This window comes from Dreissena polymorpha, chromosome 6, assembly GCF_020536995.1.
Source record: "Dreissena polymorpha isolate Duluth1 chromosome 6, UMN_Dpol_1.0, whole genome shotgun sequence".
Taxonomy (NCBI): domain Eukaryota; kingdom Metazoa; phylum Mollusca; class Bivalvia; order Myida; family Dreissenidae; genus Dreissena; species Dreissena polymorpha.
Window position 1 is genome coordinate 3424860 of NC_068360.1, and position 22479 is coordinate 3447338.

Below are 22479 nucleotides of genomic sequence, written 5' to 3' on the forward strand. Positions count from 1 at the left end.
TTTCAAGCTATTGTTAGCACTCTTTGTATCCGGCGGCGTCCGTGTATCCGCCGCGTCGCCACCATATATCGGTGTTTGCACCTTCTTCCTCCTTAGTGGCTCCGTGCTGATCCGTGATGGTTGCGATAAAATCAAACTGTACCGGCGTCATCTTCCCGGTTTGTTACGGATCAACACGGCAGTTTTGAACTTCCCATAACTGCCATGTAAGCCTCCCAGGAAAATGCCGAACGTTCGAGGATCTACAAGGATCGATACGTAGCTACACGGCGGCTACAAGGGTACATGCCGGTGTTGATCCGGCATCTGTATTGGACTGGTTCTTAATCAGTTTTTAAAAACGCATGATCGAAGTGTCACCAAAAAAGCGCACCAGGGCAGAATTCTGATAAAATAGTGTTGTACAATAAACTCTGCGACAATTTTGAGTAATTAATTTGGACAAAATTTGGAGTCATAAAAACGAGTAATTACGGTTGGTAACACGGACACAACGTTGCATGTTAGGTTCTCACGACTGAGGTCGCGGTTCTCACGAATAGAATCGCGGTTCTAATCATGGACTTATCGTGCTGAACCATTCTGATCGTATCAGATTATGATTAGTCATAGACATCGCGACCTCGATCGTAGTATATACATTTTTATTCGAGGAATACAGTCTAGATTATCGTGTCAGAGCGATATCCAATGTGGACTTGTTCCACCTTATCAGAATGGAACGTGTAAATGTATCGTTACTTTTCGCAGACAATATAACAAACCATCGGACAGTAGGGTTTGAAAACGCATCACAATTTATGTAAGCCTCAAATATCATAAAAAGTAGGGAGGCAACAGGTTACTAAATCATTAATCGGTTAACCTATCATTGTAACCGGTTTATTATACGGTTAACAGAACAACTTTAAAATGTTTAAGTATACTTTCAAACATTTCATATTGCAGGATCATGTACTCACTTTAAATACGAAAAAATAATGTACGATCTCTTAGGTTTCTTGCATAAGTGGCCATATCATGCTAGTAATATAAATGTATTCATAATAACGCATTAAATTTCATGGATTTGCGAATGTGTTTTAGAATTTTTCGGTCTTGGGGCATGTGCATAAGAAATAAACAAATTGATTATAATTATGTTCTTGTATCTTTTTGGTGAGGCCGCTAACGTTGACGGCATATCGCTTACAGTAATGGTGTTGATTATTGTGTTGTTTCCGTATGGCAAGCGGTTCGACGCATAATCCCAAGAAACTAGGTTTCTCATGAGAACCTAGGTTCTCATGAGAACCTAGGTTTTCAAATGAGAACCTAGGTTTTCAAATGAGAACCTAGGTTCTCATAAAAACCTAGGTTCTCATTTGAAAACTTGGGTTCTTGAAGCCATGTGCAATCTTCAAGCGAGAACCTAGGTTCTCATGAGAAACCTAGTTTCTTGGGATTATGCGTCGAACCGCAAGAAACTAGGTTTCTCATAAGAACCTAGGTTCTCAGAATGAGAACCTAGGTTCTCAGAATGAGAACCTAGATTCTCATGAGAACCTATGTTTTCAAATGAGAACCTATGTTCTCATGAAAACCTAGGTTCTCATTTGAAAACTTGGGTTCTTCTTGAAGCCATGTGCAATCTTCAAGCGAGACACTAGGTTCTCATGAGAACCTAGGTTTTCAAATGAGAACCTAGGTTCTCATGAAAACCTAGGTTCTCATTTGAAAACTTGGGTTCTTGAAGCCATGTGCAATCTTCAAGCGAGAACCTAGGTTCTCATTCTGAGAACCTAGGTTCTCATGAGAAACATAGTTTCTTGGGATTATGCGTCGAACCGCTTGCTATATTTCCGTTTAAATTTGCTTATGTTCGATTTTTACTTACTTGTATAATTTTGTTGTCGTTGTTGTTTTCTATTTCAGGTCGACGTCAAGTGTGTTTTTGTTTAGCTTTGGCTATTTTAATTATCCGCTTTCTTTATTAATGAACACGTGTTAGACAGTGTTGATGGCATCGTTGGTTGAACAGATTTCAATAGATAATGACAAAGTGCATATCATGTAAAGTTTAAAAAAAATATTTTGTCGAGCAATCAGTCTTGTAAATAATTAAACATACCATCAAATAATCAGACCAAAGCCTTAATCTATTGATTTGTATCGCGGTTTAAATAGACTTGTCAATTACTGCTTAAATCCCCCCTGACCTAAAAAAAGATCCCAATATTAAATGTTCGCGAATGAAACAAAACGATACTCCCAACTATTAAAACGTTACCTCAATTGGTAACAATACGGCTATTATAAAATAGATGTAACTCATGAATATTTCTTTGTTATTCTGTATACAAATAGTAACAATACAGTGAAAAATAGCATAAAACGATATCATATGTATATAAAAAGGAAACTAAATTGAAATAATTCATGAAGTATTTATAATGAAACAGTCAAACTGAGTGACACTATAAAAAAAAAAAACGCAATTGTCACATTATGTTAACGATCCGTACATTGATTCACTGCACCAACAAAGTGTGGAGTGAACGTTATGCGGCTTTTTATGTAATACCTTGACGGAAGCAAATGTTTTAATTGATGTCCTCGTTCCTTATTGACAATGTCAAATGATGGGCAAACATTAATGAGGGCCATCTTATATATATGATATAATACTGGTGTATTGCTATTGAACGTTTTCCATGGACACGTAATTGATTCCCACCATTTGCGCTGTATGTTTTCAAAGCAGGCATAGCGTTTATTGACAGTATGTACAGCGTAAGTAATGGAAATTGTGTGATTTTATCCATGAAAAATGCCTAAAGTATATTTTAAAAAAAGTTTCAGGTTAATCTCTAACACAAAATGTACCCGTTAACAAAAACGTACCGTAGATTAATCGGTTAACATGTTAACCTGTTACATCCTAATAAAAAGATAAGAGTAGATAATCGAGACGGTCTTACCATATTTTACGACTTTAAGAGCAAGCTATGTCAAAAACTAAAATATTCAATATATGTGTAACGTAATAAGTTGAATATTATATTAAATATTAGTATACAAAATATTATACGCCTTGGAAAATTATAAACAACAGAAATTCAATTGGCAAAAATTCCTACTATAAGCAATATCTTACATACTAAGAGTCCAGCTTATTAATGAATTAACGCATACATCCTTCAGAACGAAATCAGATGGCCAGTAAAGATGGTAATTATAAATACATAATGTAACGTCAAAATAGACCAGAATAACACACCAAGTTAATTACTAATTGCTTATCTCGCTAGTTAAACATGTCTTGGTAGGTAGCCGGCAGATTGAACGTTGTATGATTTTATTTAAGTAGCGGACTTCCTTATTTGTCTACGGAAAACTTCGCTATCTTTGGGCACGTGGTTTTCATTGTACACGTCAGCATTGGGTGTTCCAATCTATATTAAGCATTATTAATACACTGTTCTTCAGTAGAGATTCAGGAGATTCACGTACAAGGCCGGACATAACGGTCACGTGATGTGTTATTGTCATGGGGCCAATAGGCCATTACATTTAATGTATACTTTAGAATATTTTACGAATAGTGGAACACGTTGTGTTGAAATAAAATCAATAGAAATAAATCCTTATGCAAAATGAAAAGGACTTGTGTATGTTTATTGAGTTTTAAAAGATTACGTCACATAGGGTCGGGTTGAGTGCATTATATTAAGGCCTAGGTGTAGCTTAAATATGGCCACAAGCGATTAAATATGCAAACTGCACAACGAACCAACTCCTACTATCTCGTAACGGAGGGGATTGATCAGTGATAAAAGCATTGTTCGTGATTCTGCAATATCACAAAGTGATACCAAATTACAATAATGCGAAAATCACCGTATCATGAGGTATTGACCACAAATCAACTCGTCTAAAACAAGTCTGAATGTCAGACACATATCACGTTTAGCTACGAGAGAACAATCTTGTGATGAGTTGAACTAATAGTGGGTGCCAAGCAAAAGCTTGATTGTCAATACCCATTCAGCAATTTGATGATCATTCCGCAAAAAATAGCCCGATGGCATACACACTTTTTTACCGTTACATTTTAGACATTTGTACGAATATCAAATATCTTGTTTATGTCGAAAGTAATTTGATAGTTCTTTACGTTAAAAGTGATAAAAATTACTCAGAGGCTGCCAATAGAATCACAATAGTTTCAAGTGTTAACCATTATATGTATCACTAATACTTGCCCATGTTGCCTATTTATACGGATTATAAGTGTACATAAATCGAAAAAAGCGGATTGAACCTCGTTTAAAGTTTCTCCAATCGTTATGGTCAGCTGTCTATGTTGTCACCAGAACTGAAAACAGATTTTGAATGAAAACCGGGCGTTTCATATTTGGTATGGAATATCTTATAGCGGTCCTCTGAAAAGATTGTTCAAAGTATGCCTCTGATGTTATATTTGACTGACCACTGTAACCACATGATTTATAAAAGCTTAAATATCAAGACTATTATCAACAGCATTAAGACTGACGGGTTTCGTGTTTGCCGCACAACCGTATAGTGGTCTGTTAAAAATAGTGTCCCCATGTTTCCCTGAGGTCGAATAAGAGCCCCGGATATACAACGCTTATAAAGACCTAAATCCTAAAATAACATTACATATCTTTTCTAAAACGAAAATTCCATTATGTGTAGGATATATAGACTAACATTCTTCATCACCGTAACAAAATTTGTTAGTTTCCACTCCTCCGGCCGTACATATTTGTGCACTGTCGACCATAAACGGTCTGTGGACTTTCGGGTTGAGATTGCGAGCATTTTTATTTTTCAAATCAGTATGGGCTTAGCTACAGCAGGAACCGTAACCCATGACAGCCTGTGTGGATAACTCCTGTAAAATTCGTCTGCTCTAACCACTGCAGCTGCCTGCTCTTATTGGTACTCTACATAGCGTGTTTTTAACAGCTTGTAAGACAAGGTTGGCCAGTCTATATCATTGAAATCTGTACATATTTGCTGCTCTCAGGGAAAACGGGGCTTAATGCATGTCAAATAAGATTAGCCTGTGCACACTGATTAGCTGTATCAATGATTACAAAAAAAACCACATCTCAGCCTGTGCTTTAAGACACACTCTTTATAAATGTGAATGGGTTGTGGTTATTTCAAACTTGCGATATAAAAAGCTATAACATAATTTTGTAAACTGAGTTGCGTCTAAGATTATACAACAGCGAACAAATTCATTGCCTTCAGCGCTTTGATTAGTGTGAGCGTTAGCGCACGCTAAAGTAGAGAGGCAGTTTTGAAAATCAGTATGCTTGAAGTACACTAGGGACGACAACTGCAGCTAGTAAAGATAACCACTGCCTGTTTACACTGTAGCAGACAGCATTTATAAGGTTTAAGAGCTTGTTCAACGATATAGGCCAGTCTAGTGTTTAACCCTTTCAGTGCGGGAACCGAATTTTGAAGGCCTTTGCAAACAGTTTGGCGTCTCATCAGGATCCAAACTGTTTGCTATTCTGATAATATTCTTTGAAAAAATGTCTAATTATGTATTGTCTATTTTTTTATGGTTAATTTAACCTGGATAGTTTGCATCTAAAATACTTTTCTTAATGTCCGCTTATCTATGAATCATATATTGCAATAAACACAATTATTTTGTTTATTACTAATTTCCAATGATCCTTTACTGCTTCTAGTACTAACAATTGGCACTAGACTTTACTCTGATTCACTGATCATATTTACAACCACATATCTGTTGCAGACACAAAGCCCATGGAGAAGGCCCAGGTGCGTTACCCCTACGTGGGGGAGCATGAGGATGAGTTATCCCTCACTGAGGGGGAGATAATCAACGTGCTGGACAAGGATCTAGAGGACAGTGGCTGGTGGCGCGGTGAAATCAACGGGCGCGTCGGAGTCTTCCCCGGCAACTTTGTGGAGCTAATCAACGAAGTGCCCCGCCACCATTCCCCTATAGGTGAAAAAAACACTGTCTTTGGTAACGTGGTTTTCATTGTACACGTCAGCATTGGGTGTTCCAATCTATATAAATACACCGTTCTTCAGTAGAGGCAGTGCTCAAGCTAGGCCTAAATTGAAGGTCACCCCGCCCTGCCCTCCCGAACCTCCGCCCTGCCCTTCCTTGCCCCCCCCTGCCCTTTAAAATTTTTATTATTATTTTTTTTACATATGATCATTAATAAATCTCGTTACAATACATTGCAATTAATGTATTCCTCATTGTAGACAATATATGTGAATTGTTTAATAATAATGGGAATAATATATTCTAACAATTATGAATAACATATAAATTAACATGCAAGAGGAAGCATTCCAGAAATGCCCGCGTGCTCGAAAGTGCCCTTTTGACAAGAAACTGCGCGTCCAAAGTGCCCTTATGACAACCCCCCCCCCTCCTGCCCTTTTCAAATCCTAGCTGGAGCACTGAGAGGGTAGTAGGAGATTCACTTACAAGGCCGGACATAACGGTCACACGATTTGTTATTGTCATGTGGCCAATACATTTAACTTATACTTTAGAATATTTTACGAATAGTGGAACTCGTTGTTTTGAAATTAAATCAATAGAAATAAATCGTTATGAACATTGAAAAGGACTTGTGTATGTTTATTGAGTTTTAAAGTTCACGTCACATAGGGTCGGGTTGAGTTTATTATATTCAGGTCTAGATGTAGCTTAAACATGGTCATCATCGATTAAATATGCGAACTACACAACGAACCAACTCATGTTATCTCGTAACGGAGGGGATTGATCAGTGATAAACGCATTGTCGTGTTTCTGTAATGTCACAAAGTGATACCAAATTGCAATAATGCGAAAATCACCGTACATGTATCATGAGGTATTGACCACAAATCAACTCGTCTAAAACAAGTCTGAATGTCAGAGACAGATCACGTTTAGCTACGAGAGAACAATCTTATGATGGGTTGAACAATAGTGGGTTTTAAGCAAAAGCTTGGTTGTCAATACCCATTTAGCAATTTGAATGGTCATTCCTAAAAAAAGCCCGATGGCATAGACACTTTTTTACTGTTACATTTTAGACATTTGTACAAATATCATATATCTTGTTTATGTCGAAAGTAATTTGATAGTTCTTTACGTTAAAAGTGATAAAAATTACTCAGAGGCTGCCAATAGAATCACAATAGTTTCAAGTGTTAACCATTACATGTAACATTTATACTTGTCCATGTTGCCTATTGATACGGATTATAAGTGTACAAATCGAAAAAGCGGATTGAACCTCGTTTAAAGTTCCTCCAATCCTTATGGTCAGCTGTCTATGTTGTCACCAGAACTGAAAACAGATTTTGAATGAAAACCAGGCGTTTCATATTTGGTATGGAATATCTTAGAGCGGTCCTCTGAAAAGATTGTTCAAATTATGCCTCTTATGTTATATTCGACTGACCACTGTAATCACATGATTTATAAAAGCTTAAATATCAAGACTATTATCAACAGCATTAAGACTGACGGGTTTCGTGTTTGCCGCATAACCGCGGCGTATAGTCTGTTAAAAGTAGTGTCCCCATGTTTCTCTGAGGTCGAATAAGAGCCCCAAATATACAATGCTTATAAAGACCTAAATAGTAAAATAACATTTCATATCTTTTCTAAAACGAAAATGCCATTATGTGTAGGATATAAACAATAACATTCTTCATTACCGTAACAAAATTTGTTAGTTTCCACTCCTCCGGCCAAACATATTTGTGCACTGTTGACCATAAACGGTCTGTGGACTTCCGGGTTGAGATTGTGATAATTTTATTTTGCAAATCAGTATGGGCTTAGCTACAGCAGGAACCGTAACCCATGACAGCCTGTGTGGATAACTCCTGTAAAATTCGTCTGCTCTAACAACTGCAGCTGCCTGTTCTTATTGGTACTCTACATAGCGTGTTTTTAACAGCTTGTAACAACGTTGGCCAGTCTAGATCATTGAAATCTGTACATATTGGCTGCTTTCAGGGAAAACGGGGCTTATTGCATGTCAAATAAGATAAGCCTGTGCACACTGATTAGCTGTATCAATGATTTGGAAAAAACACACACATCTCAACCTGTGCTTTAAGACACACTCTTTATAAATGTGAATGGGTTGTGGTCATTTCAAACTTGCGATATAAAAAGCTATAGCATAATTTTGTAAACTGAGTTGCGTCTAAGATTATACAACAGCGAACAAATTCAGTGCTTTCAGTGCTTTGATTAGTGTGAGCGTTAGCTCACGTTAAAGTAGAGAGGCAGTTTTTAAAATCAGTATGCTTTTATACGCTAGGGACGACAACTGCAGCTAGTAAAGATAACCACTGCCTGTTTACACTGTAGCAGACAGCATTTATAAGGTTTAAGAGCTTGTTCAACGAGATATTGGCCAGTCTAGTGTTTAAAACAGCTTTTGCAAAGACATTTGCCAGTTTATCATTGAAATCTGTACATATTGGCTGCTTTCAGGGAAAACGGGACTTAATGCTGCATTAAAAGTTGATCATGTTGGCAAAATTGTTGCTCAATAATTTAAAGAAAAAAACAATAGTATTAGATACACACGTGTACATGATTATAGGCTTGTCATTTTTTAACAAGGAAACAAAATTTTAAAGATGGTTGCCAGTGCCGCAACTAATTGTGAAAAAAGAGACATTTTGTTGTTATTTTGTCTAAGTTATCTGTATAACATGCACACACATCTCGACCTGTGGTTTATGACACACTCTTTATAAATTTGAATGGGTTGTGTTCATTTTTAACTTGCGATATAAAAAGCTTTAGTGCCTTTAGCGCTTTGATAAAAGTATTCGATCATATCCTCTAAATTAACTTTATATATAAGAAAGAATTATGAAAATAGATTTGGATGATTTCTGCTGTTGATCTTTCAACATAAAATCGGAAATAACTCGTGTGTCGTTTTAACAAAGTTAATAGTTTTGGCAATTTTAGACAACACAAAGAACATATTTATTTAACCTTATCAAATATAACAATTACGAAGTTGTCCTTTTTTAACAGCATACATATTTTTACTACCACATCAATGTCATGTGCAACTCCATTAGAACACGATTACAGGTTAGCGGCGTAGGATTCTTAGGCACTTATTGTTAGGTTATGAACTTCTGATCTCTCTTACAGTCTGTCTTACTCTGTAAGTGTTTTGACTGGAATTTATGTCATCAGATCTCTTAAAAATAAATAAACAGTGTTATAAACATTGTTGATTTCATGATACATTAATCCGGTCTCCGTAGGAAGAGGAATTGCAACATTTGGATGATAATGATGAATATGCGGCTGGTGGTGATGATGATGATGATAATGATGATGATGATGATGATGATGATGATGATGATGATGATGATGATGATGATGATGATGATGATGATGATTTAAAATACCCACTTATATGCTGATACCTTTTTGGCACAGCGCGTAAGAAATTCCTCCAAATTCGCAAATAAACGAATCCTAAACGCAATAAGTTTAAGATATAGTTTCATTTGTAAAGTAACTTAATGACACTTTACAAATACAAAGATATGTGAACAAGATCCGTTAAATGGACTCATTTTAATAAAATACTGTGTAATTATTTATATTAATATTATATAAAATATTAGTAGTTTTACTTATTAATTTATTTATTGTTTGTTACTATTATTTCAGAGGCTAACAGTCCCATGAGCTTATCATCCCAACCAATGCCAGTCACCCTGAAGCTGCTCGTGTCCGTGGATCTACCAAAAACTGGAGATGATAAGGAGGAGCCTTACCTCAGTGGACTGGACTTCCTGCCGGACGGGAGACTTGTAGCCGTGGATAACTATAACAGGAAATGTATCATACTGAATGATCGACTACAGAGACTTGGAACACCGTACAAGTTCAAGAATATCCCACGCAGCGTAGTATGTGTGTCTCATGATACACTGTGTGTAACGTGTGCTGGTAAAGTAGTATGTCTCCTGTCTGTGAGTACAGACAATACCATCACACTGACCAGGGAGATCAAAACATCATCCAAGTTCGACACTATATGCTGCATGTCTCCATCTAACATGGTCGTGAGTACGTTCGATGATCCCCGTCCACTTAGAATGATATCAGTGGACGGGGTAGAGACAGACTTTGATCACTCCCTGACGCTTCCTATGAAGACGTACAGAATAGCTGAGAGTGCGTGCACCTATGTCCAGTCTAAGAACACGTTAATACTGACTGACCAACTCGCTCACACTGTGTACATGAACGACCCCGTGAACGGCACATCTAGAGCAGTCACTAATGAGAACATACAGGAACCTCGTGCTGCCTGTGTAGGGCCTGGTGACTCGGTGCTGGTGTGCAGTATGGGGAAAGACTCCATCGTGCGCCTGACCATTGACGGTAAAATACTGGGTACCTACCCAGTGGATATGGAGTGCCCGTGCAGCATATGCATGTCCAAGGATGGTACCAAGCTGGCAGTGTCTAACTGCTCTGTCGGCATCAAGAAACTTCAGTTGTATAAGATACCACCGGCAATGAGTTAGCTGACTAGAAAGATGTAAATGTTAACCATGTCATCAGGCTTTCTACACAATTATTAAATATTGACTTTCGTGTATTGGTTTTGTTAAATCATTTTAGAATACTATTCCGATTAATTAAAATTGAGTAGTGTTGTTACAAGGTTTTATCGTTGAAGAATTTTAAAAGATTGCGAACTACCTATGTATTTTGCATTTGTTATAATGTAAAATGTGTGTTTATACTTAACTTCAAGAAATGTTATATAGAATATTTGAATGTATTTATATATTTTGTGTATGGTATACTATTTAAATTTGCATTGCATGCAACTTGCCCGCTGTGTAAGGTAGTTAGGCGCGTTAAATATTTATACATGTATGTCAATTTTTGACACATCTCTTTAAATGAACAAACGATGACAATGTTTTGTTAATGCCATGGAAGAAATTATTCGTTCATTTAAAATAATGCTTGTTTTTGTTCAGCGTAAATTAGCCACAAGTTCTATAATCATCACCAGAAGTCGAATAGAACTTTAATTCCCAGCATTTCACTTCTGCCTTTTAGAAGCATTGTATCGTCCTACCCCATCTTAATTAAAAGGGGATGGTATATAAAGCCGTTAATTTCAGTTGTTATTGTTTGTTTTCAAAAAGATAAGCAAAGCGATAATATCAAATTAATTATGGCATAGTTTCTTAGTCTTAGATTTGTTAAAATGCTTTTTTTAAATAAACCAATACTTGCACTTTTTAACAATTTCATGTATTCAGAATTGCTGGGGCCGAGAAAACACACGCTTTAATGTAAAACCTTATGATACATAACACTCTGATCAGACATCCCCATATCAAAGTGCGGAGAATGATAAAACAGAGAAATCGTGTAAGGTAGTAAACCCATCATATTCCATGTTTAGAACATTTGTTGAGAAATCATAAAATTGTATAATGTTTTTGAATTAATAATACATTTAAATAAAGTTTGACTGCTGCGGGGTTTCGACCCGGGACCATTTGTGTTAACATCGAACGCTCTACCACAAAGGCCTGCCCTTTATATCGTGTTTAAGAACCCCTATCTTGTTTTAATTCTGCCGAATTTTGATATCTATATGCAAATACGTAAGATTTTTTCATAGGTTTTCAACAATTTGAGTTGCATGTAGTTCATTTAAATTTTAAAAGTACTTGTTACGGCGCTGATAAAGCATATTCATCTTGTATATATTAAGGAAAGTATTCCGATATTGCAAACAGAAAAGATACGAGTGTTAACTACTTTTGCAATAACCCGGACATTAACGAACTTATGATAGGTCGAATACCTGAAATCGGGAAAATCACATGTACGCTTTTGCCTTGTATGTCTATTAAGATATTAATTACTGCGTTTTCATACGACATTAATGATTTCACCTTTAACAACTTTGTCAATGCATCGCATGAAATCATATTTTTGTTGCCATGATGAGTATATATATATATATTAATAATCATAACGAAACACTTGACTTACATGGTTTTGTAATTCGTCCTGTCTATTCTGGAAATGTTACATTGTTCATTTTTTCCGGACAAATTCGTGAATAAACGTTATGATAAAAACTAAAGTTCATGTTATTGTTATAGCACATGAGCAAAGATTTGTTTAACCAGTTTATCCACTGCAATACGTTAATAACTAGAATGTTTGACTCATATTAGTTGAAGTGCCGATAAGATTTCTTATGGTGTATTGAAAAATACTGTTTCTGAGAACTAACCTGGTGTACTGGTAGAAGTTAACTAGTGACAGTAATATATGAAGGACTGAAATGTGGCTCAATCGATCATAGTGTTCAGCTTTCAGTATCATTTGTGTTGTTTTTAAGTGAACGCACATGTTAATTATGACATCGAATGGATCATCTCAATACAGCATCATTAATTGGTGTTTAGTTCAAGGCTTAAACAGAAAACCTTTTAACAATAGGTGTTATATTAGAATTTGTGAAATTTGATAATAAACATTCATGTATATCATGTTCAAATGACCAAATGTAACTGATTTACAATTTGAATTGAGTTGCTTTATTTTCTGTTTGATTTATTTTTCCTTTCAGATGATGTACATTTGTGTGATTCTAGGTTTTAATAAATAATTTTAAAACATTAATGCAGCATACTGCTAAATTATTGTTAACATTATTATTTTATGTTGGTTATCTGGTGTATCGAGTGGAAAAAAATGTAATATATAAAATAAAGCTTATAAAGTATTTATCATGTGTATTAACATACTTCTAAAAGTAATAAAAATATAGTCAATGCCATTATTAATTAATGTAGCAAGGTTCCTTAAATGATTGTCCTTATTAATTACGTCGGAATTACTGGCGGTTTTCACACCGCGATAAAGTGGCAACAACTTTTTTGGGGCCAGTAGTATATCAAGTGAAACCCCTGTTAAGTCACGTTTATTATAAAGTATTTTCCTAAAAAGCTTTTTAGATGATACAATAATTGCTACATGGCATGCCAAACAGCGCACTGAAGTGTTTATGCATAAATTATTTCCAATTACACCTGCACCACAGGCGGTCCCTTACCAACTTCAATATAAGAACACCCATGACCTCGATCCATTAACTACAACTTTTATCTCGACTATGTTTTGTCTCTTTGATTTCAAGCCTTTATTAACACGCACAATTGCTATCAAAAAGTGACATTAAGAAACATTATTCGAAAATACAATTTTAAAGTAGCATTACTACTCAAAATCAACGAACATTTCGTACAATTGTTCGTAAAATAAACTTAACCAATTAAAAATCAGTGTTCCTTATGGCAATTGCCGAAATTTCAGCGCCTGATGTGGTCTGGTGAAATAGATGTTTGTAGATACAAAATGCTCGTTTTTATTATTGTATTGCATATCTATTCATACGACACATGAACACTGTTCGTGTGTCGTATGACTAGATATATTCGCGGGAATTAATTGTGGCCACAAATAAATAAAAACGAGCATTTTGTATCTACAAAAATCTATGTAATCATACCACATCTAGCGTTGAAATTTTGGCTATTGCTATAAGGAACACGGATTGTTAAGGTGTTTACTTTATTTTACGAAATACTTACCGAAATTTTCGTTGATTTTGAGCGTTATAGAGACTTTAAAGATTCATCTTCATAATTTTTAATAAAACAATACCTGCATCGAAACCGCATGCTAAAGTATACAATAAATACGTGCTATCCGTCCGTCATGGAACGTTACATGGAGTACAAATTAAATAGATGCTCTTATTCTGTCCTTAAAAATACAGACCAAAGCATAGTTTTCACTACATACATTCTGGACACACATATTCTGCGATTGCCTCACTTCCCTCGACAAATGGTGGTAATCAGCGATTTTTAACAAGTTATTGAAGGTCAGTTACTGGTTTTCAGTTTGGTTGAAGATCGTCATATAATATTATGTTGCATTAAAGAAATTTATCCAACCTATTAGGGTATTGAGGAAGTTTTCTTTGGTTGTTATGCCGTCGATCCTCAATCAATCAGACTATGGCCTGGCATTGACATATTTAATTGGACAAATTGTCAGCGACTAATTAGCGACTGGTCGGTAAAAAGCTGCAACAACAGCGCATGATCTTGTTTCTGTCACACAATAGCTATTAAAAAAGAACACACACTTTTACATTTACCATCGATTTTGACATAAACAAAGGAGTATAAGCAGGCTCGAATACATAAATATATGTATATTAATTGCACAAGCAGAAGAATGATGGCAGCATTGAATAGTTGAAAGCAGAATGACCCTACTTTTTTATAAAATGATTGTTATGGTAGCAAACCTACTCTTGACCATCCGGGAAATTTCCACTATCGCCATTTCCTTCTCGTCCAAACATCATCTGCGTTTAGTTGGTCACTACAGCAGTCAGGTTGGGTTTCCTTCGGGTACTTCCGCTTCGCCCCACAACACAGTTACCATACCAACGCATACCAACTATCAACAGTCATGCCGTGTATTGCGTTAAATGTCGTGCCTCGTCCTTAGGAGATTTAAACATCAAAATAATGAAATGAAGAAACTTTGGAACGAGGAAAATTCAGCTGGTTCTTCATTTAAGGCAAGTGATCAATACTTAAATTTAAATGACAAGTCGGACAGGGTATTTTATTTGACAGTAAATTATTTGTTCAAAGCACCGAACGAATCCAAAACTTATTTCGGATTGTGTGTTTGTCATGTAAAGTTCCATAGGAATAAAATAACTAGGTGCGACAGAACAAAGACCTATAAAGTACATTCTATATTCTGTATTTGGACAGAATTACGTTTTTTTTTTGTCTTTTGGGTCCAACTGGTTATTATTCGCTATGTGCTCAAGTGAGATTAACAGCTGTAGGGGGGTGGGGAAAAAGTCAAGAAATTGTGAATGACACATAAACAAACAATAATTTGCATTATTTTCCGGAATTTAATAAATCATATTGTTATTCAGCACATAAGGAAATAAAAAAGTAAGTATAAAACAGAATGAAAACTAATTTAAAAATCTCAATAAATAACTACATAGATGCATATAATTAAAGCAATACTATCACAGGAAAGTGCACACACAATATAAACAATGATTGCTAAACTATTTATTTATAACAAAAAAAATATACCTGTCTCTCATTAAGTTTTTAATTGTTAACAAGACTATTGCCAAGCAATAAAAGTCCCCTACCTCTCCATATTGTCATCTGTCAATGTTTCAAGTTTCATGAAAAAATATGAAGAACTTTTTAAGTTATCGCAGGATCCACCATTTTCAGCGATATTTCTAGTCTTGTTGCCATAGCAACCAGAATTCTTGACGTAGGATAAAAATGCAATGACGTGCATAATCTCCATATTGCCATCTTGAAAAAAATGAAGAACTTTTAAAGTTATCGCAGGATCCACCAATTTCAGCTATATTTCTAGTCTAGTTGTTGCCATAGCAACCAGAATGCTTGACTTAGGAACAAAATGAAATGACGTGCATAATCTCAATATTGCCATCTATCCATGTTTATAGTTTCAAGAAAAAATATCAAGAACTTTTAAAGTTATCGCAAGTCCAGACAAGTGTGACAGACTAACAGACTGACAGACACACAAAGCGCAAACCACAGGTCCCCTCCGGTTTCACCAGTAGGGGACTAACAAACATTTCAGGCAAATTTTTCATACTTTTTTATAAGTGTGATTTTTTTTCGTCATTTATCAACCGATTTTTTTTCTATGATCATGAATGGGTAGAAATCGATAATAAAGAAAAACAAACACATGTTATCGTGAAAAAAATGATTTTCCACCATTTTAAAGGGGGTTAACTTTAGATTTCACCGGAATAATAACATCGTTAAAAACGATGTAATTTCACAGTCACATAGTAAAATGTTTAGACAGCTTTCACAGTTACTTTTCACTGTTTGGAAAAGTGACTGATACTTTTTAAATCACAGATATTCCCTACAAACCACAGGCAAGTATTAAATAAACACTCGATAGGTACGATGGGTCAATTAAATTAATAATAAAATAATTTACAAGTAGATCTTTTGATTGATTATTACAGTTCAAGACTAAGTATAACCTGACTTCCCTAAAATAACACATACCCTTATAAAGTACAAAGAGAGGAAAATAAACTTCTCTTTAACAGCTGGGTAAAATAGTGTGTTGCTGAAAAGACAAATCAAGCAAGTTGACACACACACCAGTAGAATCTATGTCTTTTTTGTTAACTTGGCAATTTTTTTAAAGCAAGACTATACGATTTTTATATGTGTTAAATTGTAATATATTGATAAACATATGTAACAATAACACAAAATAGGCAAGAAAAAATTATACATTTAAGACGAATTTCATAAAATGCAGCAAATATAAATTAGCGCCCAAGCCGATTGTGACGAAGATATTTCGTATATATTTTCCTACCATAACCGAAGCATTCGTCTTGTGAGTTAGTATTCGTGTGTCTTCTGAATAGATATCCTTGCAGGAATGTAAAATGAACCATTAAACTAAATTTAGGTTCACATCGTACATGCATGATATACATGCTGGGAATTTGACTGTACAAACATTTTCGATTTCAGAATTAAATATCTGGCTTTTTTCGCATTTTTCGACACATGTTCTTCTTAACTTTTATTTTAATTTATATTGAAATATATCTATAATAAGTGTTTCACACATTTTATATAAATTCATAAACATTTGACAAAATCGTATAGTCTAGCTTAAAAATCCAGACTCAAAAACACATTCGCATAGGACATTCCCAAATTATCACTTTCTCATGGATGCCCTTAGAATCCTCAGTTTGTATTGTTGATTTTCATTGTGAATAGAGATTTCTCGTTTACTTTCTCATATTACTGTTTGTTTTAGCAAATAGCAATAATATCCTTAAATAAAGATAAGTTTTGAAAAGCATTATCATAAAACTCAATCCAATAACTTTATAAATTGCAGAGAAATTAGAGATACCTGTAAATGTGCACAATCTGTTTCAACTTACTATTCAGGGGAAGTAATTGACATAAAACTCTTATTAAAGATATCTTACTCACTTCAGATCAGCACAAACAAGAGATGTGTTTGTCAGAAACACAATCCCCCCTATTGCGCCACTTTGAAGCCAAAAAGTTGACATTTGACCTTGAAGGATGACCTTGACCTTTCACCACTCAAAATGTGCAGCTCCATGAGATACACATGCATGCTAAATATGAAGTTGCTATCTTCAATATTCAAAAAATTATGACCAAACTTTAACAAAGGTTAAAGTTTTGGGACACACACATACAATGACACAATGACTGACACAATGACAGACAGACAGGCCAAAAACAATATACCCCTGATCTTTTGATCCGGGGGCATAAAAATCACAAGAATAAAACATATTTTCATGTGAATACAATTTGGTAAATTTGTTAATTCAATGCACTACAATATTATGGCAAGAAGATAATTTACATAAACATAGTAAGACATTATTAACATCTTAATGCTTTTGTTTATTTAAAGACACCATTAAAGTGTCCAATACATTTATATGCAATGTTAATAGAGTACGGTACATAGTATTTCTTTACACAAATACCGAACACAAAATATATTACAACACAAATACTCTTATGTTAAACAAATTTTACAACGAAATCAAATTTTTCTATTAAAGACAATGTCTTTCAAAGACATTTATATAATAATTCTCAATATGTCTCCCTTTCACAACCGATTTAATACCACAACCCACCTCATAATCACTCCCCTAACAAGAAGTGACCATGCAAAGAAGTCACATCTTTAATATTTTTCCAATAAATAAAGTTTATTATACTTAACTGAGCAAACAAGGTCTTCATAAAATTACAGCACAATACCTTTATCCAAACGTCTAAAGTTATCGAGCCGAAACATTTTTTTTTCTATTTTTAGCATCAGTTACTTTGACCAACTTGGCACAAAAGCAGTCCCACCATAGGTCTGCATGAAAGCTACTTGCAAATAAAATAACAGCGCACGACCTCCATCCCATCTTGTTATTGAGCCAAATTCATTTTCCTATTTTTTAATTACTGAGACAAACATCTGACAAACCCCACATGCCATGCCAACATATGTATGCACGTAAACTACCTACATGCAAAATTTCAGAAAAATACTTACAACCCAAATTAATTAACCTTAATCTGAACTTAATTTTTGAGTGGAATCTTTTCCATCTTTAGCAATTGTGACCTTGACATCACTGGCCCTTTAATTATAATCCCTTGCTATATCCTCAGTAAACTACCTGCACATTTCCTCACATTATCTCCATCCTAACTGAAGTTATTCAATGAAAACTTTGTATATAAATTTAGCATCAGTGCCCTTGACCTTCACTCAACCTGGCCCAAAATGCAACCCCATGTTAGGTCTGCAAATCCGTCAAGAGATAGGAGTTGGCGCTTGTACCTGCATTTACAAGGTACATTTATTGGAATAATTTCACTCAATTATAGTTTAAAATTATGGGCCTTGGTTAAACGCCCAGTATGATGACCCTCTTATTTCCATGCTGCAGGTTTCTGAGACTTATCTCCCTTGGTGGCTGACCCAGGCTGTGGCTTTTCTCCCTTGACAACGGCCCCCGCCAGCTTCCTCTCCACCTTCTTGGCAGGAGCCAACTGAGCAACCTTGGGGTCACCGCTGGGGGTCAGCTGCTGGGACTTGTCAGGCTTTTTGGATTCCTGCTTTCCTCCCTCAGCCCCCTGCAGGACATCAATAAAGAAACATCTTATTAGCAAAAATCATATTCCAAGCTCCAGTGCACAAATATACAACAAGAGAAGCATGGTCCATACGGCGCTCACTTGAGACCCAAAGAAACTAAACTACATGTACATATAATGAGAAGGTGGAGTTCAAAGTAATATAAGTACTTTATGAAAAATAGATATCTAATTTCTAGGCACATTTTTTTTTTATCTTGGCTGAGATATTTTTCAAACAAATAATCATGTTATTACCAAGGTTCATGAAGATTGGACAAAATAAGAACTTCTAGAGTATTCAACTTATTTTTTTACATTTGACCTAGTTACCTATTTTTTTAGCATACATGTCACAATTTTAAACTTAGCCGAGATTTTATTATGACAAATGTTCTGAACAACTTTTATAAAGATATGCCACAACATGTGGCTAATATAGTGTCAACTAAATTTCACTACAGCAATACAAGGAAAACTGCCATGCCCCCTGGGGGCCATGTTTGTGTTTTTCAAAAGAGCAGACCAATTTTTAAATTCTTCCAAGATTTAAAAACTGTTCCAGCCAAGTTTCTTAAAGATTTATGAAGATTGAACTAAAAATGTGAATTGTAGAGAGTAAAGAAGATTTTACGATAGCCATATAAGGAAAACTGCCCAGACCCCTGGGGGCCATGTTTGTGGACGAACAATAACCAAAAATAAAATTGGCAAAGCTATGATTAGAAATAATTTTTTGATCGAGTTTCATGAAGAATGGGCAATTTATGTGATTTCTATAGAGTTCAAAAGGTAGTACTATAGCCATATTAGGAAAAATGACCCAATCCCAGGCCGCCATGTTTTTCAAAGGACCGGCACCCTTTTCCAACTCGTTCAAGATATCATTACAATATATATTCGGACCAAGATTCATGAAGTTTGAACTATAAATGTGACATATCAGGAAAACTAACCAGCCCCTGAGGACCATTTTTCAACAAACCGGGACCATTAAAAACTTAGATATAATTAGAACTAATAGTCAGACAAAGTTTAATGAAGATTTGACTATAAATTTACATCTAGAGTGTTAACGAGACTTTGTTATAATTTTACCTAGTGACCTAATTTTTGATCTCACATGACCCAGTTTCAAACTAGTCCACGACATCATTGCGACAAATGTTCTGACCAAGTTTCATCAAGATTGGAAATAAATGTGGTCTCTAGAGTATTAACAATGTTACAGCTTATGAGGCATGGCAGAAAAAAGAAGGCTATCCCAAAAGATCATTATAAGCAAGTTGTGCTCAGGTGAGCTAAAAACAACGAAACTTTGCAAAATTCCAAAGAATCTATTCAATTTGTTTCCAATGGCATTGAAACATTATCATCATTAACTGTGAAATATACATAAATTTCTTTTATTAGCACTGATGCCATTAAAGCAGATATTGAGTTGTTAAGGGTGTCCAGGCATACAGTGACAGTTTTCATCTTTTCTGCATTGGAAAAGGAAAGAATGGAACAGCATTGGAGAAGGAATTCATGGAAAGGAACATGAAAAGGATAGACTGGAATTGGAAAAATCAAAAATTGAATGGAATTTTGAAAGGTTGATATTAATGCTAACAGACTAACATGTATAATCTCTAAAAACTAAATTGTCACATTCCTTTCATTGGCGAAAGAGCTACAGTCAAGTAAAAAGGAGTTCTTTTATTTAATTAAATTGTTTTTCTACTATAATTTATTTGGACAATTATGACATTTATCATTTGAATTAGAGACAAGTAGTTGTTTTAACAAGAGCTGTCAGAGGACAGCGCGCTCGACTATTTGAGTGCTTGACATAACGTAAGCCATCATGGGGAAATTTTTCATATTAAATAATTTATTAAAAGATCTTTCAAAAAAAAAAGGGAAAAAAAAAATTATTTTTTTTTGGGGGGGGGGGGGGGGGGGTTTAAGAGGGGGTATGATGTGGGTGTGGTCATTTATTAGATGATCTTTAAAAAATAATAAAAGGAAAAAAAATGGGGGGGGGGGAAGGGGGGTGAGAGGGGGGTATAATGTGGGGTGTGGTAATTTATAAGATGATGTTTAAATAAAAAATAATATTATTTATTTTTTTTGGGGGGGAGGGTAGGGGGTGGGGGGCGAGAGGGGAGTATAATGTGGGTGGGGTAATTTATTAGATGTTTAAAAAAAAATTGCGGGGGGGGGGAGGTTGGGGGGAAGGAAGGGATTCTGGGTAGGGGCGTGGGGTATTGTTTGGGTGGAATCCATTGTGGTATTCAGGTAAGAGTTATTTGTTATAGTAATAATAAAATGTGATCATAAATAAAGAAGTTATGGCAATTTAAGTAAAATGTTCAATTATCTAAGTGTTAAAGGGGCCATAATTATGTAAAAATGCTTGATACAGCGGTCTGCTCTTGTTTATAGGTTGGGGGTCATGTTGGTTAACAAGTATGCAACATATAAAAGCAATATGTCAAAAGATATATGAAATATTTGGGGTAGTATGCAAACTTTAACATAGATTTATCAAAAATATGCATATTCTAAGTATAAAAGGGGAAATAATTATGACAAAATGCTTGATAGAGTGTTCTGCTCTTGTTTATAGGTTGGGGTGATGTTGGTGAATAAGTATGCAAAAAATGAAAGCAATATGTCAAGGGACAATGAAAATAAATGAGGTAGTACAAATACTTTAACATTGGCTGCATATTCTAAGTGGAAAAGGGGCCATAATTATGAAAAAATGCTTGATAGAGTTGTCTGCTCTTGTTTATAGGTTGGGGTCATGTTGGTAAACAAGTATGCAAAATATGAAAGCAATATGTCAAGGGACAAAGAAAATATTTGGGGTAGTACGAAAACTTTTAACATTTGCACGCTTACGCAGACGCTCACGCCGATGCCGGGGTGAGTAGGATATCTCCACTATATATATATTTCATATATAATAGTCGAGCTAAAAAAAACTGAACAAAACAGTTGTATTTTAGTAATGTGAAACAAGTATTTTCTTAAATTATTACATTGTGTCATTTTTACTCACCAAGCTAGGGTTAAAGTGCACATTTCTGCGCACCCCAATGGCCCTATGATGGTTTCCATGGTTACCATGTTGATTGGCATCTGTGGACAGCACAGGCTAATCTGAGACGACATTTTACGCACATGTATTATGCCCCTGTTTCCGAGGCTCAATTTTTGGTTAATGTCCTACCAGCTGTATGTAATGTTGGAGCTCATTCTGGTGAGACTCGTGCCTCTGGACTCGCTCGGACAGATCACTGTAGTCCTCATTGAGTCTACAAAACAAGTGGCATAATTAGCCGTATCCAACGGTCATCATCAATCATTCAAACAAACATGTCTTTGTGAAGGGGAATTTGCATTTCGACAAATATACTGACAAATGAACCAACAGCTTTTAAATATTAATCATCTGAAGAACAGGTGTTTTGTTATAATACAGTCAAAACAGTGCTCTAAATGGAAAATACTTTTATAATTACGTAAAGGGTCCTCTTCATATATTGGCAAAAAGCCATAATTTATTTTAAAATGTCATTGTTTCCAGAAATTAAAGTG

At 35.2% G+C, this 22479-nt stretch overlaps 2 protein-coding genes across 2 annotated transcripts in view; one reads left to right on the top strand and one right to left on the bottom strand.

Annotated features, from left to right (window-relative positions):
- Positions 1 to 22479, bottom strand: part of LOC127833219 (uncharacterized) — a 1273891-nt gene that overhangs the window by 758080 nt on the left and 493332 nt on the right. Inside the window, exon 29 of the mRNA XM_052358376.1 lies at positions 18160 to 18318. The gene's annotated coding sequence lies outside the window, so the exon portion shown is untranslated. The remainder of the gene's footprint in view (positions 1 to 18159; positions 18319 to 22479) is intronic.
- The window catches only part of LOC127833222 (uncharacterized), a 491760-nt gene that overhangs the window by 31057 nt on the left and 438224 nt on the right, over positions 1 to 22479 (top strand). The gene's annotated exons all lie outside the window — the stretch shown is intronic.